Source organism: Brassica napus, chromosome C3 (assembly GCF_020379485.1).
Source record: "Brassica napus cultivar Da-Ae chromosome C3, Da-Ae, whole genome shotgun sequence".
In the NCBI taxonomy this organism is placed as follows: Eukaryota; Viridiplantae; Streptophyta; class Magnoliopsida; order Brassicales; family Brassicaceae; genus Brassica; species Brassica napus.
Window position 1 is genome coordinate 54924816 of NC_063446.1, and position 22222 is coordinate 54947037.

Consider the following 22222-nt stretch of genomic DNA (forward strand, 5'->3'; position numbering starts at 1 on the left):
CAGAAATAGTCAAAGATCTGACACGATTCGGTCAAATGCAAAACTAGCCCGTTTCTCGTAGACGACTTATATATAAGTCGTCTGAAGTTTTTTTTTTAACAAACAAAGCCGGACGACTTTAGACGTCCCTTTTTCAATTGCAAAAGTGACCTCTTTAGACGACTTACCTTTAAGTCTTCTGGACGACTTAATGCTAAGTCGTCTGCGGCAATGTTTATTGAACTTCTTCATTTCCCTTTTCTCTATGTTTACTAATGTGTTTTATTTTGAATATTTGCAGATGATTTTTCAGTTACATGCAGTGTATGGAGAATGGTTGTTGAGAGATTTCCGTTGGGATTTTGTGGTTGATGATCTCAAAGGAGGAAGATTGTTTTTATTGAATGAAGATTCAACACATGCTGAACTTGTTGCAATGGCTCAAGAAGATTATAACCTGGACATGAGAACAGTGAGTGTGGAGATTAGCTACTCATTACCAGCAGAAATGATGATGGCTCCAGGCAGTCTTCCCATTCATGTTACAAGTGATAGACAAGTTCGAAACTTGCTGGAGATACTCAAAACCCATAGAGTATGTCTTTGTGTATCAAGCCGCAGCAAGGTCGAAACGGTTTCAGAGAAAAGGGATATTGATGAAGCTGGTGAATGGGAAAAAGATGTTGGTGATAATGATGAAGCTGGTGAATGGGAAGAAGATGTTGGTGATAATGATGAAGCTGGTGAATGGGAAGAAGATGGGGAGGAGGAAAATGGGGAGGAGGATGCTGATAATTCTATTGTTGGTGAAACGGATCAGAATGGTGGGGATTACAGTCTTTATGGAAAGGTTCCAGATGAGGACGAGGAAGATGATGATAATATTTGTTTTGAAGAAATCCAAAAGACATATGCTAAGACAAATGCTATTGAAGGAGGAAAATCGAATGGTACCAGTATCTATGTCAACCAGAGTTTTGTTAGCAAGGGTGCTCTGCTTTCAGAGCTGCGGTTGGCAGCAGTGAGGGGTAAGTTTTCTTTCAAATTATACAAATCAACGAAAACTCTCGTTGTGGCAACATGTCCGGTTAGCTATTGTGGATGGAAGGTCAGAGCGAGTGTCAAACATGGGACAAACACGTTTTGGGTAACAAAGTATGTGGAAAAACATTTATGCTCAGCGGGAGACCGAATCGCTCAGCGGAGACACTGTACTCCGAAGTATGTAGGTAGTCTTTTCATTGATCGTGTTGGAATCATTGATGGGATAACTCCGCAGCATATCACTGATGCAATGAGGAACATGTTTGGCATGGCGCTTGATTACACCACTTCATACAGAGCACTGTTATATGCACAAAGATTGGTGAGAGGATCAGCAGAAGAAGGGTATTCGCGTCTGGCATCATATCTCGAGCAAATCTCCATTGCAAATCCTGATTCTATCACGGCGATAGAACTTGATTCTATGAAAAGATTTAAGTATCTATTTCTCTCTTTTGGAGCTTCTATCAAAGGTTTTAAGTATCAGAGAAGGGTCATTGTGGTGGATGGAACTCACCTAAGTGGAAAGTATGGAGGAACTATGTTAGTTGCAGCCGCACAAGATGGCAATTTTCAGATATTCCCATTGGCTTTTGGGATCGTGGATGAGGAAGATATACCTTCTTGGGAATGGTTTTTCACAAAATTGGCTAGTTGTATATCTCATGACAAGCCTCTGGTGATAGTCTCCGACCGGCACAAGGCCATTAAAAGTGCGTGTGATAAGGTGTTTCCTTGGGCAACCCGAGGAATATGTTATTATCACCTTCAAGATAACATTGTCAAAAAGTTTAAAGGGAAACATCTCATGTACTTGGTGAAAGGGGCTGCTTATGCTCACACGGTTTACGATTTTGACCGGTACATGGCTGAGATACGGAGTGCAAACCCGGAACTTGCAACGTATTTGGAGAAAGCCGACGTCAGGCTATGGTCAAGGGTTTATTGTAAGGGGAACAGGTTCAACATAAAAACAAGCAACATTGCTGAATCTATTAATTCCGCACTGAAGCGAGCAAGAGGATTTCCGATTACGTTCCTGCTGGAGTTCATAAGGCAGAAGTTAGGAAAATGGTATTGGAAAAGGAGACAAGATGCTTTGAGTCTCACAACTGAACATAGCGGGGGTGTTGAATACTTGCTTGCTGTTCGAGAAGAGATAGCGGGTACGATGACGGTCGAACCAATTGATGGATGGCATTTCTTTGTCAAAGGTGGCAAAATGGACTGTGTGGTTGATTTGGAACATGCAAAGTGTGATTGTGGTGTCTATGGAGTGGAGAAAATACCTTGCTCTCATGCTATAGCTGCTGGAATACATGCTGGTTTGCATATCTCCACACTTGTATGTCCACTGTACTCAAAGAATTATCTGTATGCAGGATACTCAGAGAATATATATCCTATCGTGTCACAACATATTGAGGAACGAGAATGCTTTCCTCCAGAACTAAAGCGTGGTCGGGGGAGACCGAAGAAATCAAGATGGCAATCTTGGTTGGAGCTATCTAGGATGAGAGGACACAAACCCAGGAAGAAACACAGGGCACGGAGATGCTCAAACTGCAAGGAAACTGGCCATACGAAACCACAATGTACACAAAATTTTTAAGTCGTCCCGTCTTGATTACCCGTCCAGACGACTAAATTTTTAGTCGTCCAGTGTATTTTATTTTTAGACGACCTTCTACTAAGTCGTCCAGTGTATTTTATTTTTAGACGACCTTCTACTAAGTCGTCCAGTGTATTTTATTTTTAGACGACCTTCTACTAAGTCGTCCAGTGTATTTTATTTTTAGACGACCTTCTACTATCCCTTCAAGTGTATTTTATTTTTAGACTACCTTCTACTATCCCTTCAAGTCGTCCAAACCTTCTAGACGACTTATTTGTAAGTCGTCCAGTTGGAAAACCTTCCAGACGACTTATAATAAGTCGTCCAAACCTTCTAGACGACTTATTTGTAAGTCGTCCAGTTGGAAAACCTTCCAGACGACTTATTTCTTCCAGACAACTTATATATTTACAAGTTCAAATACAAACACTAATCTTCCAGACAACTTATATATTTACAACTTATATATTTACAAGTTCAACTTATATATTCAAATACAAAGACAAGTTCAAATACAAACACTAATCTAATCATACAAGCCCACGAACCTATCACCATCCACATTTTCTTTTAGATGCTGATCAACAAGCTCCTTCCATATATCCACCGCCATATTATCCCTCATTTTCTTTGCGTTGCACCTAGCAAAGTCTTTAGGGTCAAAGGAGACACCGAGAGCATGACATTCAATGTACTTTACAGTGTACACGCCACAATCACCATTGTTGGCCGTGGGTACACCTTTCAGCGGTCTCTCATATGTGTATGGCTCCAACCCGTATTTGACCCGTATTTCGTCGGTGGCTGCGCACTCAACAAGCAGATAAGGGACCATCTGGAGAAAAGGCTCCATTATCGCATCCCATGCGTCTGGTACACTAGATGAAGGTATGCTGTCCCAGACGACTATGTGCCTCTTAGGGATCGATATCCAAATAGCAACCCAATGCTTGTCGTCCAAGTTCACTGGCGCATAGATATCATCAATGTCCTCCCCCCACTTCTTGTTTGATTGGCAAAATGAAGGTATTGATCCGTCATAAAAATACGACGCCCCACCAGGTAGAACTCTTCCTAAACCTTTGTGATCAGGTTCCGATGTTTTGAAGAGGTGATACTGCTCTCTCCAAGACTGGGAAAAGTTGTGATCCAGGAAGCACATTCGCTCGCTCCTGAAAGCTTGTGGGTTCTCCTGATACCTCTGCCTTAGCACATTAATCCAAGCATCTATATGCTGCATATTAAATATAACAAGTTAGAAGTTACCAGACGACTTAAATATAAGTCGTCTACGTGGTCGTCCAAGTAGACGACTTTCCAGACGACTTATAATAAGTCGTCTGGAAAGTAGTCTACTTGGACGACTTTGTAGACGACTTAAATCGTGTGCAGAAGACTTACGCAGTCTTCCAGCCATCCTCTGGCTGTCCGGAGGAAGTGGTACCACCTTGTTGGTGATGTACGTGGTTTGTCCTCGGTCTTAGTTAAATAATGACTGCAAACAAAAAAGCAATCAGTTTTGGACGACTAAATCAAGCTATTATGGGTAAAGCAATCACTTACGGATCAGTTTTCAACCAATCAGCGAGTTCCTTCAACCGATCTTTGTTTACTGGCGGAAATGGATTATAGGCTGCCACTTTATCTTTTTTTTTCTCTGCCGTATAAGGAGATCTCACAGTGGGAGCAGGTTTCTTCGCTCGTTTACTCTTTGCACGCTTGTCCAATACAACCAGGCTCGGTTCTGAAACTGGATCGCTTGGCTCGGTGGAAGCGAGGCTCGGTTGTTGATCGGTGGAAGCGAGGCTCGGTTGGTGATCGGTGGAAGTGACAGCAACAATCTCTTTGGAGGTCTTATTTACCGAGTGCCTCGGTTGCTGTATCCTCCGGCAACCATCTCTGCAATAAAAGTTGCACACAAGTTAACTCTGGACGACTTAAACAAAAGTTGTCTGGACGACTAGTTGGACCTGGACGACTTAAAATTAAGTCTTCCGTGGTCAACTAGTCGTCCAGACAACTTACGTTTAAGTCGTCCAGGGTCAACTAGTCGTCCAGACAACTTTTACAGTCGTCTGGACAACTAGTTAACCCTGGATTTGATACTAACCTCTTTGATTTGAGGAGGCTGTTTCTTTTGAGGAGGAGGCTGTTTCTTTTGAGGAGGAGGCTGTTTCTTTTGAGGAGGAGGCTGTTTCTTTTGAGGAGGAGGAGGCTGCTGTTTGGTTTGATGAGGAGGAGGCTGGTTACTAACCACGGTTTCTTTGGCATGAGGGGTAGGTTGTTTATCTTGAGGGGTAGCCTGTTTGTTTCTACCCCCGGTTTCTTTGGCAAGAGGGGTAGGCTGTTTATCTTGAGGGGTAGCCTGATTGGTGACACCAACCTTCTTCTCCACAGCTTCCAATCTATCGGACAACTTCCTAAACTCCCTCATGCACTTATTAAACCCTTTTTTCATGCAGTCAGCTACGCCCTTGAACATAATTTCCAACTCCTCTCTGGTCACCCCTCTAGCCTCTTCTCTAGCCTCTTCACTAGCCACTTTAGGAGCCTCTTTACGAGCTTTCTTCCGAGGTCTTGGATTGTCTTCCTCCTCCTCCTCCTCCTCCTCCAACACAACCATCTCTTTGGCCTTCTTTGATGGAGTCACAACCTTAGGTTTTGTATTGACCTTAGTACCAGTGACTTCCCAGCAATCCATGGTCCACTTCCACGGTCTCCGCTCATACATGACTTTAATGATGTTCTCCGCGGGCAGGTCCTCAACCTCAGAGTCCCATTTTGGCCACATTTCACTAATGTCCTTCTCAACAAAGTTGATCACGCGGGTCTGCAGTAAATAGAAGAATCGAGTTAGATATTTGAAAAAAAATACTAAATAGACGACTTAATTATAAGTCGTCTACTAAGTCGTCCAGCTGGAAGACCTTCCAGACGACTTATAATAAGTCGTCTAATAAGTCGTCCAGATGGAAGACTTTCCAGACGACTTATAATAAGTCGTCTAATAAGTCGTCCAGATGGAAGACTTTCCAGACGACTTAATTAAGTCGTCCGATAAGTCGTCCAGCTGGACGACCTTCCAGACGACTTATAATAAGTCGTCTGCGCAGTCTTTTGGATTGAAGTAAATACCTGACTCAAGATAGCAGCTTTCATTGATCTGCGGCCTCTGCTGCCCTCGTAAGCCAGTATCGGTGGAGACGGACTGTCTGCTCTGGGACCACCAATACTAGCACCCAATTCCGGCATAGCTGTGTACGTCCAGACCTGAAGAACTTGTATAAACCCATCCACGGTGTAACAGCCAGCAATTTCTTTGTTCCACAAAGAGTCCATCAGCACCTTAAATGCGACTCTCCCCCATGGATAATTCTCAAACCGTTCTAAATCCATCACTAGCCTTGCCAGAGTAGATCGTGTAGCGGTTGAAAACTTTCTCCCTTCAATGAATCCAGTGAAGATGGAGAGGTACGCGAGCCGCTTGCGATCTTCCCTGGACCAATCCCCGCATCTCTGCAGTGCTGCTATTATCTGATCAGTAGTTGGCCCAGCTTCCAGATGAACTCCCAGCATCCCCCAGAAAGAAACCATCTCTGGGGTAACGTCACATTTTGGTGTCTCAAGGTCCTCGATGTACTCGCAGTTTAGACCAGTGAGGTTTTCAAACTCTAACAGTGAAAACCTCAAAGGTTCTGGACCAACGAGAGACCACATCTCATACTTCTTCTTAATGTCCAGCTTGAAACTGAGCATGTAGTGAACCAGCCTTGAAGCCCAACCAAATCCCTGCTCCTTGAACTTGATGAAAACTCCCAAACTCGACTCCTTGAGCTCTTCAAATTCGTCATCAGTAAGAGCTTTCCTAAGAGCAGTATGCAACTTGCTGTTATCCGTATGATACGAAATGCTATTGTGGGCTTCTGGTTCTTCCCCTGATGTGTATAACCTACGGGGGAGTTCTGGAATATCCATCCTTTTTGTCTGCAAAATAATCAAAGACAACAATATAAGTCCAGACGACTTAGTAGACGACTTATAATTAAGTCGTCTGGAAAGTCTTCCAAATGGACGACTTATATTTAAGTCATCTACTAAGTCGTCCAGTTGGAAGACTTTCCAGACGACTTAAATTACTTACAAGTCTTCCAGTCGCAGAAGGAGTTGGAGTACTCGTCATTGCGGTTATAGATCTGAAAAAATAAACGTGAAACGGTGAGAATGAGTAAATTGATAGAGACAACGTTTTATGTTCATCTTTTCCTCGAGATTGATGACTTAGCGGCGTTAGGGTTTACAGAGAAACGGCGCTAAGGTTTACAGAGAAGAAGCGGCGGCGCTAGGGTTTAGAAGAAGCGGCGGCGCTAGTGTTTAGAACGTTGGTGACCACGGTGGCGAGGGCGACGGTTTGTTCGGAAATAGTGGAAGCGGCGGCGCTAGGGTTTAGAGGAATCGGCGGCGCTAGGGTTTAGAGGAATCGGCGGCGCTAGGGTTAGAAGAAGCTGCGGCGACAACGGTGAGAATGAAGTGAGATAGATAGCCGATGTTGAGAACGATGGTTTGTTCGGAAATCGTGGGAATTCGAAATCGCCTTTGAGAGAGAACTGTTAGGGTTTCTGAATATCGCGAAAAATGAAAAAAAAAAAAAAAAATCACCTTATATATTGGGTAAATAATCCGGTTAGCTTTAAAATTACATTGGTAAACTTTAAGGTTTGGTCCGGTTTAGACGACTTATTCTGGCTGATAATGTACAACAGACGACTTAATATTTAGTCGTCTGTTTTCAGACGACAAAATATTAAGTCGTCCTAGACCCTAAAATGAACCCCTAAACTAAAATGACTAGATTAACTAACTAACCACGTTATAAAATCAAATTATACTTAAATAGTGTTTACTATACACAGAAATGAACACGCATAAGTAATTTTAAAAATTTTCAAAAACGGTTTTAATGCTTTCCAAAATCTAACCCTAAGAACACATACAATACTACAACATATGTTGATGAAACATAAACTTAAGAATATCATGACTCACTACTTTCACTCATCTATGCTGAAAACAATTGAAATTTGTTATATCTTAATTTATACCTCCTAAGACATATGTTAATTACATAATTCCCATTTTTCACTTATCAAAATATTTTTTACAAAATTTTTAAATTATGTTTAAGACTAACTGTCCAGACGACTTTAAGTTAAGTCGTCTGGACGACTTATTTTCAAGTCGTCTAAACAGACGACTTGCGAGGGGTAGAAACGTAAAAAGAATTCCGTTTTTTTGTTTGGTCACAAGGGGATAGTTGTAATTTCAATAGCCTTTTAGGTTACTTTTGCCTTTGACCCAAGTTGGGGTATTGTTTTGGGTTTTACTCCAAGTTTTGAGTCACACTTGGCAATTCTCCCTTTAAAGGTAATGATCGTGGCCAAAGCCCAATCGAAAAAAGCAACAAATGTTTATTTCTCTCTATCTCTTTGCTACGAAAAATTCAAGAAAAAAGCACAATAAAGATTCACCTCCTCCAAATCGAAACAGGTTGGATCTGTTTTCTTTGTTTCTTCTTCATAAAGCACGAGTTTGATGATCTGAATCATTTAATTGAAACCACATCGAGAGAGATAACCGAACATTTTCTTTTGGTATCAGATTTGCATGTGGTGTCGATAACTTTCGAAAATTTAATCCGATGAGATTCTGATTATCTTGCTATGGCGGTGACATGATTCGATTAGCTTATCAACCACTAAGATTAAAGTACTTCCTTATCTTTCTTTTGTATGTCTCCTTAGCTCGTTTATTACCTTGATCCTGATCTCTAACTCTTATTCCCAAACAGGAATCGTTGAGTTTATTAATATTGTCTACTCTAGGATCATATTAAAACGAAGCGAGGTATATTTCATTCAACTACTCACGACGTCTTTCATATATACGCTACTTACTAAAGCGAGGTATATTTGACTCATATAATATTTAACTACCCAATTCCATTTTTGTTTCAGTAAGATGTGTGTGTGTGTGTGTGTGTGTGTGTGTGTGTGTGTGTGTGTGTTTTTGGTGCAATCAGTAAGATGCGTTGTGTTCTTACTTCTTATGGATGTGTCCAAGTTGTTTACATATGATAACAGAGGATTCTCCTGATAGCTGAAGTTACAAAAAGAGAAGAAGATATTTTTTTACCAAAGCTAAGTATTCTATCCAGAAAATATATTATGTTTCTTATTGTGGAATTATTATTTTCAGACAATTTAGGCTCTACAATAAAAATTCAGAAGCTAATTTAGATGTATTTACATGTAATTTAGGCTCTAATAATTCAGAAGCTAATTTTAATTTATATAAATAAAATACAATAAAGTCTGTTAAGATAAGTAGATCTCAAGTCTATCTTTATAAAGTTTGTATAATATATTGTTCAATGAACCTTGTAAAATAATGATTTGTTCTTCACTGAACATATGTTTATGTTCGTAAAACTACTGAAAGACATAACTTCAAACTAACATTTTTTCTTGTTTAGTAAAACAGGATCGCCATACCTTTCCAGACACTATTCAGTATTGGTTCTGTTTTAAGAAGAAGCTCTTTTCAACTAACAACTGAGAAAATAATCTTAACAGGTACTCATTAGCTCTCCTTTTGTTTTTTTTGTGTGTGCTTATGTTGTAATTAGTGTATATGAATAGTAGTTGTTTTGATTTTACTATTGAATATAACGTTATGGATATACAATATTATTTTACATTTTAACAGAATGATATTTAAATTGAGCTTTCTAACTAAACTTACTTTATGCCTCCAAGTGTGAATTTTATTTTCTTTCTTTCTTTTCCACTACATTGGAGGGTTTGTAGCTCTCCAATAAATATTGCTTGCCCCACAACATCTACATAAAACGCAACACATAACACTAGTCAATATTCAGTCAAACAAAATTCAAACAATCACGATTTTCTTAAACAATCACGATTTTTTAAACTTATCAATCAAGAAACTTGTGTTTAGCCTTCCATTCAAAATAGTTTCAAACTCCATAAAAGAAAGAAACATATCGGTCACTATTGAATTCGTACGGAGTAATTATGGTGAGGTCTATAAAACCCATTTTATAAACAGTGAGCGGTAGGTCGGTATTCACCAGTGCTGAAATTAAGTAAAACATTTCAAGGTTTTTCTAATCACCCATACGGCAGTCCTCCCCAAACTAAGCAAGTAGTTTTTCTTGTTGCATGAATTTTAATACACTGTAACAAAGATATGAATAATTAATAAGTCATGACAAACGCATGAAATATTGAATATTTCTTGACTCAATCAGCTTATAATCGTTTACCTTGTCATAGAAAATGATTCTAATGTGTCACCAAATTGTTGATTGAATTGTTTAAATGTGCATGTGAACAGCTTTCACTTGGATCCACCAATTCGTTTTGCAAGGTTTCACTTCGGAGAGGTATATGATAACTTCTCTGTAAGCTTCATGTTTTCTATGTAGCTATTGGTATTTTGTGTTAGCTGCCACCTCTGCCAATTACGGTGTATATATAGCACTGGAAAATAATGTTAAACAGGTCACGGGGATATTCAATAATATTTTCCTAGCGAATCAGGTTTAGAAACTAACTAATATAGAAAATTAAAAATATAATTTAGGATATTGCATTTCTTAATTTGTAACTGAATGGAAGGTATATAGCGTAGAGCATCTTTTATTAGTTTGTTATGTAAAATTATATGTATATTTTGATTGGTATCTCTGGAAAGATACGTACCTTTTTGTGCGTCGGTTGTCTAACAAAATTAAAGCTCAGTATTATTATTGCTGATCTTGTTAATATATTGAGCCTGAATAGGGATTTAGAAATCAAATGAAAATCTAGTGGATAATCTTTACAGTTATGAAAGATCCATACTTCGAAGTTCGAATGATCCATATATTCCATATTCCGAAATGTAAAATATTGTTCGTGAGAAAGATATGCAATTTGTGTGGTGATTAGTTATCTTAAATATGATAAGTTCATACTTATAAATAAAACATCTATTTGATACATATAATGATTTGTATATGTAACGACTGACCGTTTTTATATTTTATGGTATAGGGTTTTGTCATGATTGGTAATTTGGTATTGGATATGTTACAAAAGGAGAGTTTAAATTAAATACAGAAAATTTTCTTCATAAAAATGTTGTAAAGCTTTGATTATAGGACTTAATTAAAGGTCAAAAGTTTTAGTTTAAACTGAATATAATTGCTGAAGCAATATACTACATAAACGTTACGTAAATTTGAGAAACTAAAATCATCTTGAAGTGTTTAATCTCTTGAATACTAAAATCAGCTAAACCTCACTTTTATTAAACGAAGGTGGAACTTTAATTAATTACACTTAAAGGGAAAAGAAACTAAAATCATTTGCGGAATTAAAAGGCATTTCGTGTTAATATATCACTAAATAAACAGTATAGACTAAAAATATTTCGGTGGCAAAGATCCGTAAATACTTCAAAACTCCAAGGTGATCTCAAAAAAGTCCATTTAGTTTTAATAGTATTGATGATATGTAATCTTGGTATATTTTATACCAAGTGTGATACATGCCAGATAATGAGTGAGTAAGTTTTATATGAAGTTTAACAGACAATATTTATTTCATGTCTATATAAGTTTGTGCGCTTTTAGTTTCGCTAAAAAAAATTTAGCAACCAACTGGAACCATACGATACTGATTGCATGATTATATGCGAATTAGATGATGTATTGGAAGCAATGTTTTTAAACCCAATCCGGACACTGAACCGGACGACTTATTGGGTTGCTGGATCACTGGGTCGATCGCGGGTTAATAAATAAATTAATTTTATTATATAATAATATATCAGCTATGTAAATAAAAATATAGAAACTAAAGTTTAATATTTTGTAAATGTTTTTTAAGAAAGTAAAATAATAGTTTGGATATGTATATATTTTATGTTTAAAAACATTTAGAAAATACTTAACTTTATTTTTTATATTTTTATTTTCATTTGACATACAAAATATCAAAAAATAGTTTAAACTATTTAAAATTTTCTCTAACATGGTAAGATGTATGACATCTAAAAAAATCAAGACATAAAATTTATAAATATTTAAATGTGTAATGTGAATAATAAATTAAACTTCAAATACAAAATAAACCAAAAGTAAAAAATTATTGTAATAAATTGTCAATAACGAAAATAAACTAACACCAAATCACATCAACTAATTTTGGTTCTCTCTACCATCGTTCTTTTCATTTTCTTCAGGTGGCATAGTGAAATCTTCATCAAAATCTAAAAATTACAAATATAAAATTGAAAATGGAAAACCTAACTTTTTTTTTAATCATCACCTAATTTCTTAATTGGAAATTTATAATATAAAACATAATCTTAAAACATAATTAAAAACTAAAAAAAGAAGTTAAAGTTATTTATTAGTTCAACCAGTGATTCAACCGGTATCAGGTTCCGAGTTTTACTGGGTTTTTACGGGTTTTTGCGGATTTCTAAATATTGGGTATTTCACAAAACTCAAACTAGATTTTTTCTGGGTCACTGGATTTACCGGTTCAACCGCGGGTCCGGATCGGGTTTCAAAACACTCGGAAGTGATTGTGTTTGTGACTAATGGAAAAAAAATTATCCGTAACTGCTCACGTCACTCCAAGCTACCACCTCACATATAATTTCCCTCTAGTTCCAGCCACCTCGCATACCCTCTAGTTCCAGTCACCTCCTTCCACTTCGGTGAAATCTATCGTATAAATTGGGAGATCAAACTGAATCGACCTAGTCAAATCCAAACCGATTCAGACCAATCCAAAGTATATGTTCTGTTCTAAATTTTTGAAGATAATTGTTGGCATTCGAAGGCCAACCAAAATTGTTTGAGCAAAGTCACGTATTGTTACAAAATGTTTAATCTTTGATATACAATTTTTATATAAAATTTCATTTCAGATAGGATAACAGAATGCGATGATGTTGTACATAGGGTGCTTCACATGCCTTAAGCTTCTTTTTATAACACACTATCAAACATTTAAAGAAAGAGCTAAATGGTTATCCTTTAATTTAATTTGGTTATATATCTTAAATTATTGAGTAATCCATTCAATGACACTTATATTAATTCTAGTACGGTTGGTCCATTAAAAAAAAAAAGAGTTCAGGAGTTCTCTCATCTTGACACGTAATCATATTCCTAAAGATTGTCATTTAAAAAATGTTTCTGGGATTTTGTTGACGGTTAGAAATAAAAACTATAACAAAGTTTATATAGAGTTATTACTAGTTTAAACGATATGAGGTATTTTACAAATTATCTTTGGAAAAATATAAAACAAAAAGAATCTTGAAATAGCTACAAGACTACAAGTACTGTCTAACCATGCTAATGTCTAAATATAAATACACAATGAATGATTTACTTTTCAGTTTAGTTTTAGTTTGAGGCATTTAACTTGTTGGTTTTACAAAATATAATGAACAAAAAATATATATCAGAATGGTCTGACATTTTAAAGCTAAAATCTTTTGTTTAATTTTTAGAGTTTTAGTTGAATACAAAAGATGGAAACTGACGGTCATTGGAGACTTTGACATGATTGGTGATACTCTGACAAAGATGGAAAATTAATGGTGATTATATTCAACATAATTTCTTTATAATTAAAAATAAACATTAAATTAATAGTTAAAACTGATTTCGTATTAGTATCTTTAATGAATTATTAAAATTTCAAACTTTTCAAATAGCATATTTGGTAAATAACACTTAAACATAAAGTTTGCTATATACTATTATATTTTGAATATAATCATTTTTAAATAATATATGGAACAAAGACTACATTTGTTTTTGGTTGTGGATCAATGAACGACGTGTTAAATGGATTATACTAAAGGTACAGTTTCTTAACCCAAGGTTTTCTATTCATACATTTTTAATGTTATACTAGAAAAAAAATTAGAAGTCAAATTTTTGGTTATGAGCTAGCAGGAGCTTGGAAGATCTAGATCTGTTTTGAACTTAAATTCTGTAGTACAACAGTCTTTGGACAGAAACCAAATTATGTAGTTTTATACAAAATATAATTCCTTCCTTTTCTTCTTATTATTTCATTTTCTTCTTAATCTTTCTTAGGAACAAGAACATAAGACGAATTGATTCCTTTTTATTATCATTGATCCTTTCTTCTTAATATGACATACGCCTTCATTGAGCTTTGACCAGATAATTGTTATCATATTGAAGATAGGGCTTTAGTGATACGTTCTCAAAGAGAAGTGAACTAGAAATCTAATGATACAAGGTTTCGTTTTGACTTTTACGCCTCATCTTTGTAACCAAGATGAGATGTAGAAACTTTAGCTTTAGTAATCCAAAATGACACCCAAAAATAAAGAAATGTATAAATGTATCAGTTCTTTGGCTCTATGCCTAGAAATATCCGGTAATATGTCGTATACAACTCTTTTTGTTAAAAGTTGGTTTCTGGTACTATATATGCAAACCATTAAAAATAATAACAAGGTTATACTTAATATTAGTTTAAATTTATGAAAGACACAAAAATGTAAAATAGTTATAATGCAAATGTTGATAAAAAAATTTATAATGCAAATATATATATATATATATATGTTTCTAAAAGTACGTTTAAATACTAAGAAAAATGCACATAATGTTGAATATAGAGTATAAATAATGAAAATTATAAAATTTAATGTATGCAAATAATAAAAATTGTGTACAGTATTTTTTGAGGATTTTTTATTTTTAGTTGTTTAACATAAGGATTTATCTACCAAATATTGTAAAAATAGATCAATAATTGGTAACAATAGATGACAAAGTATATATATAAAAAATAATAATATTAAAGTTTAATAATTTATTTAATAAATTTTCTATTTAAATTATATTAATATAAATAAAAATCATGGGCGGATCCGGGTTAAATACGAAAACACTATATTTATTTTGTATGATATAAAGTGTGCAAAACAACAAAATTTATCATTACCAACAATATTTAATATATTTAGCAACACAAATAAACAAAAACAATTAAAATATTTACATTTCTTCATTTTGCAAAACAAATAATTTTGTATAAATTTTTATAGAAATTTTCAACCAAAAAGTATATCCGCGCTTACAAAGGGAGGTTTAAAAATTTAGTTATAAAACCAAAGCATAAAGTTATTTTAAGGGAAATTGCACCATATAGTAGTCAAACAATTTATAATTAAGAAACTGGCCAATTGCCCTACCTTTTTTCTGTTCCCCTTGAATTATATGTATTATTGCCGTATTACTCTTGGAAGCAACCGGGAAAACTTTCCAAATAAAAAATTAAAATTAAACCCATTTTTTTTGGTAAAACGGGCATCGTGGTTCTTCGAGAATCACACCCCTTCTACACAATAATTTTTAATCGGTAAAAGGGAAGAAAGTTGAATATTTTCACATTCGCCTCTTCTTTTCCCCTGCTTCACTCCGGTGAGAGTTTCCGTAAGCAAAGTCGTTTTGGGCGAGGGAGTATCTGTTGCGGTGAAGTAAGTAGTTGTCGAAATCACAAGAAGACCCAAGGAAGTGAAAGGCGGTTAGATTTCCGGCCTCAATATTCGATTCGACTTGATATCTCGATTTCCAACCCTGTAACCATATTGTAAGTTCTTTTTTGGTTTAGGGTTGAACTTTTTTCCGTTCGTCGTACTCATCTGTTTACTGCAAAAGGAGGATAGTGATTTTGGAATGAAAAATCCCTTTTGCGATAAAAAAGTTTAGTTTTGTGTGAAATGGAATATCTTATGGAACCTGTGCTATTTGAAATGGAAAATATTAGTTTTAGAGACTGGTTACGTGTCATTTCATTCTTCTGCTATTTCTGAGGAATCATATTAGAACTAATATATTATTTGATTTCCATTCCATCTGACCACATGTTCTGTTCCATATATATAAATTCTATATTATATCAGATGGTATAATTCTAATTGCATATGTTAGTTATTTACTCGCATAGCTAGGCTATTTGGGATTGAAACAACTAAACATTTAACCTAACCATAAAGTAATTCATATACTAGTAGCTGCCATTTCCTTCCAACTTGTAAACTAACGTGTATCTTCATTTTCATTTTGTTCTTCAGGTTTGTCATGGATGAGTTGGAAGGGTAATAGTATTTCTATACTATTTTATGAAATGGAACAAACAGTCTTTTTCAAATTTGGCACTTCTCTTATTTGTCATATTTATTAATATATAATGTACTATTTAGTAAGTTATATTTCATTTGATGCTTGAAAGAGATGGTTCAATCTTGTTTGTTGTTTCATGTTCTATTGATATGAGTTTTGTATTGGTGTATATATGTGGTTTATATTAGTTTGTATATGATTTTGTAAAGAGAAATAATATGTTAAACATAAATGGAATATAATTTATTATAACATACAAATAAAACAGAATACAATGTGAATTTGGTGTAAGCATTACTTCCTTCTCTGCAATCATGAATACTTCAAAATTTGAACAATATATATGTATTGTGCTATATCGTTTGACACCTTTTCTATTCTATATGATCCTTTATAATGAAAATGCATGTTATTAATATTTCGAAATTTGGGTTTAGTTTATGAAATATTGGGGTTCACATTAGATTATGATTTATATTTCCATGTAGGGTTTAATAATTAGTGGTTAGGATTTAGTTTATTGAAGACTGGGGTTGACATTGGATTAAGGTTTATATTTCTGTGTGGGGTTTAGTGAATAGTTGATAGGGTTTAGTTTTTGTACTATTGGGGTTGACGTTGGGGCAAGCATTACCACTTTCCATGAAGGCAAAACCATATTAACATTTGAAAAATATGTTAAGATGATCTTCAGATTGCAACTACATTTTCATATTTTCTATTCTATATGCCTCCTGTAGAATGGTAATGCATTTTACTGGCATTTCGAAATTTGGGTTTATTATATGGAAAATTAGGGTTGACTATTGGATTTGGGTTTATATTTCTGTGTAGAGTTAATGGTTAGTTGATAGGGTTTATATTATTTTACAATGAATAAGCATGATGTATGTTTTGTTGTTGGGTTTAGTATTTAGTGGTTGTGAGTGGGATTAGAATCATATACTATTTCGGTGATATAGAATACATTTTTTTTAATTAAAAAACTTTAGTATTTATGGTTGGGGTTGAAGTTTATATTTCTGTTTAAGGTTTATATTTCCTCTTAGGGTTAGTGTTTAATATTTATGGATTGGAGGTGGATTGGGATACAATTTATTATTTAGAGTTGTGATGAAGTTGGTGTTCTATCTATTTTGGTAAAATAGAATAGAGTAACTGAGGTTGGTAAATGGAATACAAAATATATTGGAATGAGTTCTATTTTAGTCCATACATTTGCTGTAAACAGTAATTCTGGATGCGGTAAATATTTAAGTGACGTGATTTTTCTCTCTTTCAAGTCACCTCTATAATATTATGTGCTTCATCATCTATACTATTTCGGCTATTAAAATTGTTCTTCGCCTTATCATGCACTCAATTGCAAGGACTTAGTAGTGAATATTATACTCATGATCGCTAATTTCTATTCCAACGGTTTCAAATGGAATAGTTTTGGGACCAAGTAGTCCTATACTACGCCATTGGTATGGACTAACACATTCAGGAACTTCAGTCCAAGTCATGTATTTGTACATTTCGATTCATTTTAGGCACAATCACTGGAGTCTCAGACATCCCAAATTAGTTTCATTCATCACTTAAGTTGGCACCATCAGTTCTGTCACCTATAATATGTATGTGGTAACTAAAACTGTTATGTGGGTGGCTTTACATGCCTTTATATGGTGAATAATGCTCGTTAAATTTGTGTCCATATCTTTCTTTGTAGACGTCATCCCTTCTCTCTTTTGCTAACTGGATACTTGTTGTTGAGAGGGGTATAAACGGTTCATAAATGGTACATATGTTAGTTTGTTAAATATGTCAAAATCAATGTCATATACCTAATTTTCATTTGCATTTTGGCTATTGAGCAAATTCACCCTTATTTTAACTACACCACAGTTACTTTTACTTTACTATACTTTGCCACATGTAGTCCTTATCCCTTAACCTCACCAAGACCATCGCTTGTATCAAAGTAGTCCTAAATCCGTGCGTACATGTATCAGGAAGGCATCCACGTGTTCTAGTTGATGGTTTTGAGATTGCTAAGAGCGCTACTCTGCAATTCCTTGAGAACTTCAAGACTCTTGTGGCTTTTTTTTTTGTCACTAGACTCATGTGGCTATGGGTGATGAACTAAGGTATTTTATGATTAATCTCTTTTTCATATTGGTTGATTCTTCTTTTTGTTCCCTAAGCTCGATTCACTCTTGTGGCTTGTGTAGCTGTACGAAGCTTTGGCAGATCAACTGACTGATATTGTCGTTAATTCAGTGAGTTCCTCAATGAGCACTCATCTATGCGTGAATAATGGTTTTAAGTTGGTTTGTGTAATTATCTCTTTTCCAGGCATAACAGGTTCTCGATCTGTATCCGGAAGTCTGAGGAAGGTATTGATCTTTATGGTAGAGATAATTCACATGCACCACAAATTCGATGTTTAACTATATATTATAATTTTTTTTGGTTTGTCATTTAATAAATCAAACAGTTATTAGTTTATATATAGTTTACATATATTAGAATAGTAAAATATTATATATATTTTTTATTTGTATATTTTTAAGTAACTAAACTTCAAAAGCGTAGGTTAATAAAATAAGTAATTTTTTGTTGTTCTAGAATTAAATTATTTTTAGACCGAACTGGTAAATATATATATATATATATATATATATATATATATATTTTTTTTTTTTTTGTTAACCTAGGGGTATCCCAGGCCCATGGAGAGGTCCGGACTAATCCCCAACGGGAGGTGCAGCCCACGGATAGACCCTCTCTCCGGATATTCAAATGGGCCCTAAAGCATAGGCCCATATCCGTGTTGGGTGACCAGGATAATTGTGACTTAGTTTCGCGCAGCAGGTGGATCGAACCTGAAACGTGTTGGCGTCTCAGTCCCGTCTCCTTACCACTCGACCACAATCACCAGGTCAAAAATTTGACGGATATTTATATTAGACGGATATTTATATTTTGAGTCTTCACTTATATTCTATAACAGTTTGATATATTAGATTTGAACACTAACCTGTGAATAGAGTTTGCAGGAGATTTTTTTCAAAAGTTTGATTCTTCTATATGTATCTAGAGTGAAACTAATTTTCACAAATGTCCATCTTTCTAAATTGACACTTATGTAATTCATCGAATTCACAAAAGAAGTTAAAAAAAAAACACTCACATCAGTGAAACAAAAACGAGACCGAATGCATAATTTTATAGTCTACTTTTCTAAACCAACCTATAATTAATAAAAAAAAATTATGATTACAATTTTCTTACGGTTTATTTCATTTAAAACACAAAATATTTATCAAATACAAAACACAAAACAAGTTGAACAAATAGAATTATCATTTCGATTATAAACTAAGAACAATTAATAATTTTTTCGGCTAAAATAATTTCAAGTGTTTTGAAAGTGCAAATCAAAATTTAGTATTGGTTATATCAAATACCATACATGTTCATGGACTAACTACTAAACATTAAAGCCTTTGTTCAAAAAATAGGGACTACTAAACATTACTGAAATGAAGTCTCACGTTACATTCCATTAAAAACTTGAGTATGTTCGAAAGTTTTCCAGTTTATCATCATAATTGGATGTAACATTTGTTATTGACCAAACCCTAAAAAGGTATCGAAATAAATATGTGGAAGTAGAATAAAAAAGTGCAAATAAATGTAATTCAAGCCGTTTTCTTGACCATGAGAAAGAGTCCTCCAATACTTGACCATGTCCATGAGAAAGAATCCTCCAATACTTGCTTACCATATTTTCTGTTATCTGTGTTGAAGAGAAAAAATACCATAAGTTATTCAAAACAAAACCTCCTTTTTGAGAAAGAATTCAAAGTAACCTTTATGACAAAAAGTGAACTTTAAATGAAATGTATGAACAGTTTTTTTTTTGTAAACGTGTTCTCTCAAGAAAAAATTCTATAAATTAAGATCCAGCCGTAAGAAAGTTTCATAAAGCACAAAACCAAAACAAACAAAGGATCCAAATGAAAGAAGCACTTTCTGTTTTGTGTCTCGCTCTTCTTGTTTCGGTTTCCGAAGCAGCAGTCACGAAACCAGGTCTTGGAGAATTCCTCGGATGTCTTCGTTCTTGGCCTAGTCCCGAATCTCCAATCACCGATGATATCTTCACCGCCGATAACACCACCACCTTCTTGTCTTCTTACTTGTCCTACACGAAAAACACGAGGTTCGCGAGCCCTAACTACCAAACACTGATGGCCATCGTCACGGCAAAACACATATCCCACATCCAGGCCACGGTGGTATGCGCAAAGTCCAACGGTGTCCAGATACGTATCCGAAGCGGAGGCCATGACTACGAGGGGCTATCATACATCTCCTCAGTCCCATTCGTCATTCTCGATATGTTCAATCTCAGGTCTATAACCGTTGACGTGCCAAGCAAGCAAGCTTGGGTTCAAGCTGGTGCCACATTGGGAGAGCTCTACACAAAGATCAGCGAGGCAGGCGAAACGTTAGCTTTTCCTGCTGGCGTTTGCTCTACCGTAGGAGCTGGAGGACACATAAGCGGTGGAGGGTACGGAAACCTCATGAGAAAATACGGATTAACAGTGGACAATGTCGTTGATGCTCTACTGGTTGATGTCAATGGCAAGCTCTTGAATAGATCTACCATGGGAGAAGATCTCTTTTGGGCGATTCGCGGTGGTGGTGGTGGGAGCTTCGGAGTTATCCTCTCTTGGAAAATAAACCTAGTCGATGTTCCAAAGATCTTGACAGTGTTTAAGGTTAACAAAACATTCGAACAAGGTGGAACTGATGTTCTCTACAAGTGGCAGCTTGTCTCATCTAAACTCCCTGAAAGTCTTTACGTCAAAGCAATGTCTCAGGTCGCCAATGGTACGAGATCCGGGGAGAGAACCATCGCGGTTTTATTCTATGCTCAGTTCTTGGGTCGAGCCAATGAGCTTATGTCAATAATGAACCAAAGCTTACCTGAGCTAGGGCTAAAAAGCCAAGATTGTCTAGAAATGAGCTGGCTTAACACAACGTTGTTTTGGGAAGACCTGCCTGTCGGTACACCGACAAGCATTCTTTTGGACAGACCGTCCAAGCCCGAAAAGTTCTTTAAGAGCAAATTGGATTATGTCAAGAAACCAATCCCAAAAGAAGGAATCCAGAAGCTTTGGAATGCAATGTTGAAAATCAACAATAATATTGTGTATATGCATTGGAACCCTTACGGTGGCGTGATGAACACGATTCCGGCGACCGCAACATCGTTTCCTCATCGGGAAGGGAACTTGTTCAAGATACAATATTATACGGCATGGTTTGACGCAAACGCCACAAAGGGTAGTTTGGATATGATGAAGGAGTTATACGAAGTTGCGGAACCGTATGTGTCAAGTAACCCGAGAGAGGCGTTCTTGAATTACAACAGTTGATGAAGCTGAGATCTATGGTTCGAAGTATTTCGTGGGGACTTTAAAGAGGTTGATGGAAGTTAAAGCCAAGTATGATCCTGAGAACTTTTTCAAGAACGAGCAGAGCATTCCTCCTGCTCGTGTGAAACAGTAGTGTTACTTTTTTCAAATTTGATTTATGATAAGTTATGTGGGCATGTGTTAGAGGCCAATATATAGCATATATCGTTTTCTTTATTGTCCCATTTGGCATTATGATCATTCTGTTATATTTCTAGTTAAAATAAATAAATAAATCATTCTGTTATGTTTATTCATTACTCAGTAAAGAATTTCACGAAATCGATTTTCCACAAATATTTGGAAAGATCTGTTTTTAAACTTTTACTAGGTGTTTGCCCGGTAGTTATATTATATAAAGAAATATACAGTATCTTTACACTGTTATAATTTTTGAATAATAATTAGAAATTTAAAATTTTAATTTCAAATATTTGGATAGTAAAAAAACTTAGAATATATATTTAGAAGATATGTGAAATTTAAAATAGTTCAAAAACATAAACCTTAGTCATTAAAAAATTTTCTCTTACAGAAAATAATACTATAATTAATTCAGATAATTGCTTGTAGATTTACTTTATATTTTAGTTTAACACATGAAAAACCGAAAATACTCTAGCTCTCAAGAAAAAAAAAAGTGTGTGTTTTTTTGTGTAACTCCAATATGATCATGAAATATATTTTGTAAACGGTTTTGTGTGGCTTTTAAAAACATAAAAGTTATTATAATTCCTTACCTACAAATATAATTCTTTTATATAATAATATATAACCATTAAATTTATTTCTTTAAAAATGCTAAAGTATTTTATTTAATTATATATAACTATTTGATAAAAATAAAGAAATTGATAAAGC

General features: G+C 35.1%; 1 long non-coding RNA gene and 1 pseudogene across 2 annotated transcripts; both read left to right on the forward strand.

Moving 5' to 3' along the window:
* Window positions 1-8048: 8048 nt before the first annotated feature.
* On the forward strand, window positions 8049-10253 carry LOC106385925. 2 transcript variants are annotated; one of them, XR_007320632.1, is made up of 5 exons: window positions 8050-8182; window positions 8294-8401; window positions 8484-8598; window positions 8776-9267; window positions 10052-10253. It is a non-coding gene; the product is annotated as an uncharacterized LOC106385925 (long non-coding RNA). The 2 variants fall into 2 exon arrangements; XR_007320631.1 differs by having other exon boundaries at window positions 8049-8182; window positions 8484-9267.
* An 8351-nt stretch (window positions 10254-18604) lies between these two features.
* On the forward strand, window positions 18605-21618 carry LOC106360156 (annotated as a pseudogene).
* Window positions 21619-22222: the final 604 nt, after the last annotated feature.